Source organism: Aptenodytes forsteri, unplaced genomic scaffold, assembly GCF_000699145.1.
Source record: "Aptenodytes forsteri isolate BGI_AS27 unplaced genomic scaffold, ASM69914v1 Scaffold63, whole genome shotgun sequence".
NCBI classification, from domain to species: domain Eukaryota; kingdom Metazoa; phylum Chordata; class Aves; order Sphenisciformes; family Spheniscidae; genus Aptenodytes; species Aptenodytes forsteri.
The window spans coordinates 3,511,311-3,519,950 of record NW_008794709.1 but is presented as its reverse complement, the minus strand read 5'-3'; positions in this window follow the sequence as shown (position 1 = coordinate 3,519,950).

The following is an 8,640-nucleotide window of genomic DNA, read 5'->3' as shown; positions in this document are numbered from 1 at the left end:
GTAGCTGTGAAGAAGTGTGAAGTGAAAGCATTTCAAGCAAGTATTTTTGTAAGGCACTCACAAAAAATGACAAAAATGGCTCTGTTGCTTAGCTCATTTTTCAACTGAATTACTTAACCAGATGGAAAGCCAAGATATGTGACCTCACTTGGCACAGAAGGTCACATATCTTTTTTTCTTTTTTAATAGAGTTTAAAAGTAGAAACTACTCTGAAAAGACAAGCAAAACTTGTGGTGAAAACTCAAGGTGAATGCATTTTCTGAAGGATAATTGCATAGACAATTAGGCACACAAAACAGACGTAATCTAACAGCACTCAGATTTCTGAGAAAAAACATGTATTATACCAGCCCTGTGTTATTGATCATTCTGATGCACAGTGCAAGCCAAATTCTTCCTTGGTAAGTCACCTCTTAAGCACACCAGAAAAAAAGAAAATTACATACCTACACATTTTAAAGGAGAAATAGCCATGACATAACTGAACTCCTACCCCGATGAGAGCCATGGCATTTGTTTTTAATGAGTCTTAACTTCTATAGTTAATGCTAGATCCTGTTTTACTTTTCAGTTTCTGTATTTCCTCCCAGAAAAGCCCGGAGTGAATTAGACAGAGGCTTAAACTTACAAACTGAACTGACATTTACATGTCAGAAGTGACACACAGAGACTCTCTGCAATTGCATCACTCAACCTGCATACTCCCCCAGCTGGCTTCAATAGTGGGATACATCAGGTTGCAATTTACTGTCGGCAAAAAGACTTTTCTCAGAGTAGCTTCATTCAGGACTCCTTTAAAACAGTGGAAGGACTTTAGCAGGCTTTAGGACATAACAGACCTTATACCCAATTTTAATCAAAATTAAGCAAACTTTTAACATTTAGGACATGTTTACTCTTCAAGACCAAAATAGGAAGTTTTATAGAACAAGCAGATCTAATAATATTACATGTTACAATTTTCTATAAAGCTTTAAAACCTCTTACAGAGATATCAGCTATGTTACATTATTAAAGTCGACAATCCTGCACACAACTGTAGAAACCTTTAGGTATGTGAATATTCCATCTCTATTTTGGTAGCCAAATCAGGTAACCGCTGTCACAGGTATTTATAGCATTGGGATTTCAGGACCTATTTCTGAGAGGTGAGAGGCAACTACTTCTTCCAACTTACCAGAGTGTTCAGGTTACAGAGCTCATGTGTGATCAAGGATCTTGTAATCAATGCTGCAATCCACCACCAAAAAGTCTAATTCTCATCAATAATAGAAACTGCTTTACATAGTGGGTATACCTATCACCCTTAAGGCCTAACTAAGCATCCAAGGAAGCCTTATCCCCACCAAAGGTAGTGACAAGTGTAAGATGTGTTAATTCATGCTAATTTACAGCAGTTTAAAAGCACAGCAGTACAAGCCTCACCACATGGTAGCAGCCAGGGTACAAGTCTTTCAAAAAACAAACAGCGTAAAGCAACTAAGAATAAACTAGAAACAGACACCAGATTTTTTAAATATTTGTTCAATCTTTTATTTACAAATTAATCACTCACTCAACGAGAAACGACCAGGCTAAAACTGTCAAATTATATAGTTGTGTTTATATAACAGCAGCCTCTTTCCCCAGCTAGATTTCAAATGGGAAAAGTATATCTTTTTTTTTTTTTTTTTTTTTTAATCAAAACCAGGCAAAGGATTTTCCCATAAGCTTTCCAGGAAAGTCAACCTCTGGACTAAAACCAAACGTAAAAATTTCAGCAGAAAAGGAGAATATTTCTTTAAGTTACGAATATGCAAAGACAACATTCAGACACAAGAAGACAGTGAAAATTCTTACGTAACTTTAAATTTAGCAGGCTACTACAGACTACCGCCTATTATAACAAGAACCTAACATAACAATTTATTTCAAAAAAACTCAACTGAATTCAAGGCATAGGCATTATTGTGTGCTCTCTAGTTCTGTCTGGTTTTCATATATTAATCTTCAGTATCAGGAACAAATGCTTAAAAAGCATGAGAATGTGTTCTATTCCACAAAGACACTTTTGTCCATACAACTATGCATGTTTTTTTCCCAAAAAGCAGTAGATAATTTCATAAAATCGCAGGATTTTGCCAAGTTTGACAGTTAACATTTTTGCCAAAATTAAAGAGTTTCAGTTTATTTATAAAATAATTACTTGGAGAAGCTAGGATATTTATTTTGAAATTTCATATGCCGTATCACCTTCTTGTAAGCTGAAGAAGTGCAACAAATACCTGCAACAACAAAGGTTCTGTAACCAGAAAAGTTTGAAGTGTCTTGTGAAATTGTTTTTATAAAAGCTGGAAAGAGTAATATCTGAAACACTCCAGAAACGTTTGTAGAATATGAACAAACCCAAGATCTATTTTACCAATTCTAAAATCCTTTAAAATTATTGGGAGTAATACACCTCTCTGGGTATACTGGATCATTAATAAGATTTAAGTGAGACAGTTGTTCAACATAGGCCTAATAAAAAGCATCATCTTAACCAACACATTGAAAAAAATACCAGTTTTAAAGTTAATTTTGCATTTCAAGGTCTTCCTTAAAACCTGCTTACAGTGTACCTTAAAGTGTGGAGTGAGGATACAGGAGACATCAGACCTGTGGATACTTTACTCTCACTAACACCTCTTTGCCCTGACAATAGGACATCTACAGTAACAGTTGTTTGGTTGTTTTTTGCTGAAATCCTGAAAAGCACAAACAGTGTAAGTTCTAAAGTCACTCTCAGAAATTGAAGCAAATAATTTTGTCACATTTTTTATGCCAGCAAATCATGCATAATAAAACGCATACGTAGAAGAGAGTATCTGGAAGTGAAAAGTCATCAGTGAGATAGCTTATGCTGGATATATGTTTGTACAACATGTTTGGGCTTCTGTCCTACAGGTGTCTGCCACAGATCACAACCTGGTGTTTCACCGCAACACGTCAAGCTGTAAAGCATGGCGAGGCTCCTGCTCCATAGACAGCAAAACCACTGAAGGAGACAGAATGTGTATCATAACCACTTCCAGATAAGCTATCCCTGTTAGCGATTAAAGGTCCTGTGGGACTGTACAGTTTGATCAGTTTACTCTGCTCTTTTCTACTGACTTTTAGGAAAGACATTGTAAATTTCCATGTTTTTCCACTGTCCAGGCAGTATGGATGGGAATCAGCAGACTTGCAGCCTATTTCCAGTTCTGCTATTAAATGATATTCATAATATGTTAGTCCTCATTTTACTAAGTCATAAAATGGGGGAATAAAAAAAACCCAAACCAAACCAACAACTGACTTTACCTGAGCAGCTAGCTAGCCCAAACTTGGCGTCTTGGAGGTTGTTTCATTTAGAGAGACTAATTGGTGCGTGTGTGTGTGTATATATATATGTATATGGGACAGAAGAGGATGGGCTAGAGGAAAAGGTGAGACAAAGGAAAAAAAAAGTTTCCGACTAGTTTATGAGCTCTTCTGTCACTGAGTAGTTACACTGTTATATATGTAACACTGTTATATATATAACAACCCCATGCAGCGCTACAGGCTTGGGGAAGAGTGGCTGGAAAGCTGCCTGGCAGAAAAGGACCGGGGGGTGCTGGTCGACAGCCGGCTGAACATGAGCCGGCAGTGTGCCCAGGCGGCCAAGAAGGCCAATGGCATCCTGGCCTGTATCAGAACTAGTGTGGCCAGCAGGAGTAGGGAAGTGATCGTGCCCCTGTACTCGGCACTGGTGAGGCCGCTCCTCAAATACTGTGTTCAGTTTTGGGCCCCTCACTACAAGAAGGACGTTGAGGTGCTGGAGCGTGTCCAGAGAAGGGCAACGAGGCTGGTGAGGGGTCTGGAGAACAAGTCTTATGAGGAGCGGCTGAGGGAACTGGGACTGTTTAGCCTGGAGAACAGGAGGCTGAGGGGAGACCTCATCGCTCTCTACAACTACCTGAAAGGAGGTTGTAGCGAGGTGGGGGTTGGTCTTTTCTCCGAAGTAACAAGTGATAGGACGAGAGGAAATGGCCTCAAGTTGCGGCAGGGGAGGTTTAGATTGGATGTAAGGAAAAATTTCTTTACTGAAAGAGTGGTGAAACATTGGAACAGGCTGCCCAGGGAAGTGGTGGAGTCCCCATCCCTGGAGGTATTTAAAAGACGTGTAGATGAGGCGCTTAGGGACATGGTTTAGTGGGCATGGTGGTGTTGGGTTGACGGTTGGACTCGATGATCTTAGAGGGCTTTTCCAACCTCAATGATTCTATGATTCTATGTAATCGAGGGATGACTATTAACTAGCTAGCCTGTGAATTTTCTGAAAAAGCTCAACCAACTACCCACAGATCCATGTGGGTAGTGATGTGATGTTATTCCTGGAAAGTCTATTTGTAATGTCCACATTTCAGAAGTGGTATCGCTCATCCACAGGCAACTGAGTACTCAAATTCTGCCTTCTGTGACATTCTTGCAATAATTTTGACTTGTACTGGGATTGCCGTAACCAAAGTATTTTACAGAACATCTAATTTTTAGAATTACATCAAGTAAAATAGCAACTTGATACTGTCTGCAAAATAAATAGGATAACTAAAGTACTGATTTCCATGTAAGTGGATACTCTTGTGTTTGGGTATTTTGACCAGGAAAGCTTAGCCCAACTTTATAGGAATTACTTAAAAAACTATATACAATTCCACTAAACATTTTAAGAACTTATATAGCTTCCATTCACTAGGCATCACACAGTGTTTCATTTTTTCGAGCAAGCTTCAGAATATCCCTGTAATTATTTTCTCCATATTATACCTACAAAACCCAGGAACAGAAACCTTCACTAATCTGTCTTTGATGACAGAGGAGGTGACTATGAGATTCATAGACACAGGACTGGAAACTTGTCTTCTAGTTCCATACTCCAAACGTCTTTCCACTTTTTCAAAGATGAAAATTTACACAATATTTGGTAAAACACACTTAAATCTTGAGGAAATGTTTTCTAAAATCCATCAACACATGTAAATACACTACTTTGTACTGGGAAGATTTCTATTTTTTGTTACGGTCATGAGAAAAAGACTGAAGTATGAAAAGTCTTTCTGTTTAAAGGAGCAATAAAATTTACAACTACAAGCTTCTCTGCTCTACAGAAAACTAAAATAAGGTTGAGCAGCTGTTCAAGATCAGTGAGTTTAAATCAGTGTCTTCCTCCACAAAGAATGGCTGAAGTCCTAGGAGTAAAATTAGGGAGAACTCGAATTCTGCAGAACTGACTGCAGCCTTCCCAGTAAATAGCCAGCCACCTCCCCTGGTGGTATCTCTAATAATAAAATAATGGTGGTATCCATGGCAGTATCTCTAATCACTCCTGTTCCTTTATACCATATCAAAGTAATGAATGCCCTTGAATTTCACTCCTGCTTGTTGTGAGCAAAATCTTCCTCATGTTAAAACATCAGGTAGACTTTTCTCTTACCTATTTTAATTCCTGCAAGCCAGATTGCTTTATCTGGTAATTACCAAGATGCAGTCTTTATTTTAACCTCTTGTAAGGAAGAATTTTTTATCACCGTGTCCACAGCTGCTAGCCAGGAATGATTACTTTCACAGCTTTCAAACCTTTCCACATCATTTGAATGCACTATACAATGGCACGTTTCAAAATGATGGGCTTCTTCAGCCAGCTACATCCATCGGAAGAAGTGGCGAGTAATTCAGTCCTCTCAGCCTAAATGCACTCTCCCTTTTACGCTTGTTCTTAATCGTTATTGCATATGGATACCTCTTGAAATTATGTAATGCATGCATGTCAGTGCAAATCTATCATGCTCCAAACTTTGAAGGAGAGGAATCAATTGAAATTTACTTGGGAAAATGATAAATGAAAAAGAAACATGGTGAAGAAATGTAGTGACAGAATTAACAATTACAGACTTTTTACCTTTGTATAATGTTTAGATTAGGCTGCAGCTCAGCAGAGGCTTCAGAATATTTACCTTAACTTTCTCCTTCATATGACAAACAGTTGAGTCTTGCATTCAAAATTAGGCCTTAAACCATACGTTTTCTCCAAAACAAAGATACTGCTATCAAAAGTGATATCAAAAGCGATACTTCAAATCTTGGGTGCATCAAGCACAGCATAACTAGCCAGTCGAGGGAGGTGATTGTCCCACCCTGCACTGCACTGGTGCGGCCCCACCTCAAGTACTGTGTGCAGTTTTGGGTGCCTCAACATAAGAAGGACATCAAGCTGTTAGAGCGTGTCCAGGGGAGGGCGACCAAGATGGTGAAAGGCCTCAAGGGCAAGACTTACAAGGAGCGGCTCAGGTCACTTGGTCTGTTCAGCTTGGAGAACAGAAAGATGAGGGGCAACCTCATCGCAGTCTACAACTTCCTTAAGGGGGGCAAGTGGAGGGGGGAAGTGCTGATCTCCTCTCTCTGGTGACCAGCGATAGGACACAAGGAAATGGAGTGAAGCTGCATCAGGGAAAGTTCAGATTGGACATTAGGAAAAGGTTCTTCACTGAGAGGGTGGTTGGTCACTGGAACAGGCTTCCCAGAAAAACGGTCACAGCACCAAGGCTGTCAGAGTTCAAGGAGTGTCTGGACAATGCTCTTAGTCATACAGTTTAGTTTTAGGTAGTCCTGTGAGAGGCAGGGAGTTGGACTCGATGATCCTTATGGACCCCTTCCAACTTGAGATATTCTATATTCTAAATAAGCATTATCAAATTTGTTTCCACTTAGAAGTAGTGTGACAATATTTAAGTAAGTTTTTGCCAATCCATTTCTAATCACTTATACTTAGGTATCAAACTTCTGTATAATAAAAAAGATGAGGCATTTTCCCTTTACAGACTTTAATAATTTAAAATATGTCTTTCTAGGTTCTTACACTGCAAACAAACTTTACCTAAATGCCCCCTAAAGACACATTAACACAGAACAGGATCAAACCAAGAACCGGACTTATGAAACAGTAAATCATCAGTCCCATGCTAAACCCCTGCAGCTCCCTACAGGTCACCTGTAACTTTCCTTGGGCTCCTAGACCATGGTGGAGCCCACCTCACACTAAGGGGAAGCTAGATGTAGAAATCTGTGAAGCCTCTGAGGTCCGGCCACCAGAGAGGAAAATATGAGTTTCCTATATTTAAGTTGTCTCTATTTCAGAATGTCATTACTGGAATTCTTTAAGACCTTAACTTTAAAAGTCCTTCTCATCTTGACTTTGAAAGGCTATTTATATGTGTACACGTAAAATAGTTTCCCTAAAGCTTTTAGTTCCGTCATACCAGAATCTCCACTAAAAAGGTCATCAGAACTGAACGCTTATAGCTTTTAGCCACACAAAACAGCATTGTGGTTTCTTGCCTCTACTAAAAAACATGTGTTACATCTATATTTCCAATTCTGCAAGTCCTATTAAAGAGGAGAATCCGTTAAATTGTGCATTATACAATTTACATACAAATCCTGTATTAAAAGCCTGGCTTGAGCTGACAAAAGTCACAAAATATGACAGAAGCTATTGAACAAATTCAGTATCCAGTTACAGTCAGGTAAATCTAGAATAACAGCTCTGAAACAAATAGAGTTACCATGGTCTAAAGTCTGAAGTAATTGGGAACAGAACTTGGCCACCTGGCATTTACTCACTTCACTAAACCTAAAGCCCTGGAAGGGTCAAACAATGAATAACTACATAATTTGTGAGAAGAAACATCTAGAAACCCAGGATACAGAGGTGAAATGAGGATAAATGCTTTGCTTCCATGCTGAACTTTCTGGGTTTTGTTAGTCTAAGCCAGGCCACGGATATTGCTTTAATATGCCATGAATATTTTCAGTGTGAAATTCCATTCATTTAAAAATAAGACATGATTCATACAGAATTCACATGCCAGGCCCTGGAATTTTAAAGTAGCTTGAATATAACAGGCAGATGTATAAAATTTTAAACAACTTTAGCTGGGATTTCTTTTTCTGTATAACAAATGTAATCGTTTCAACTATGGACTGTGAATACTTGGAGATTTTAATATTTGTTTCTATATCTAGTTTATGTGTTTCAGAATAAACACATAGGGCTCAAATCTGAAAAGTGACAAGGTTGTTCATGGTAGTAGTCTCTTCAAGGCTTAGAAGCTTTTGTAGGGTTGCACTTGTGCCTCACATGTGGCAAAGCACACTTAGAGAAAAGGGATGTGGAAAATACCTTAAAATGCCTGTTCAAATTACAGAGAATACACGCTTAAATTAATGTTAGCTAAAAAAACTAAAACCTTAATTAGACTTCAGAATATTACTTGTAAGTATGTAAAATGAAACCCCCACTGAATAACATTGCCACACTACGTTAGCCCTGGAGCAAACCTTCATTCACAAGCTCCCAGAGTCGAGAGGACCCGCACGGAAATCCCAAAGCCGAGAAAAGTTCACCTCTTTTGCAGAAGATAACGCAATTAACACACATGCCCCGGCCAGCAATCCGCCGCCCGTTCACCTGAGAGGCAGGGGTGGACAAGCCCGCCTGCCTGGTTTCGGGCAAGAAGGGAAGCGGGCTCAGCTCCCTCCCTCGTTTTTGCAGGTGCCCGTCGGTGCCCAGGGGCAGCCCCGGGCCGCCCAGGGAAACG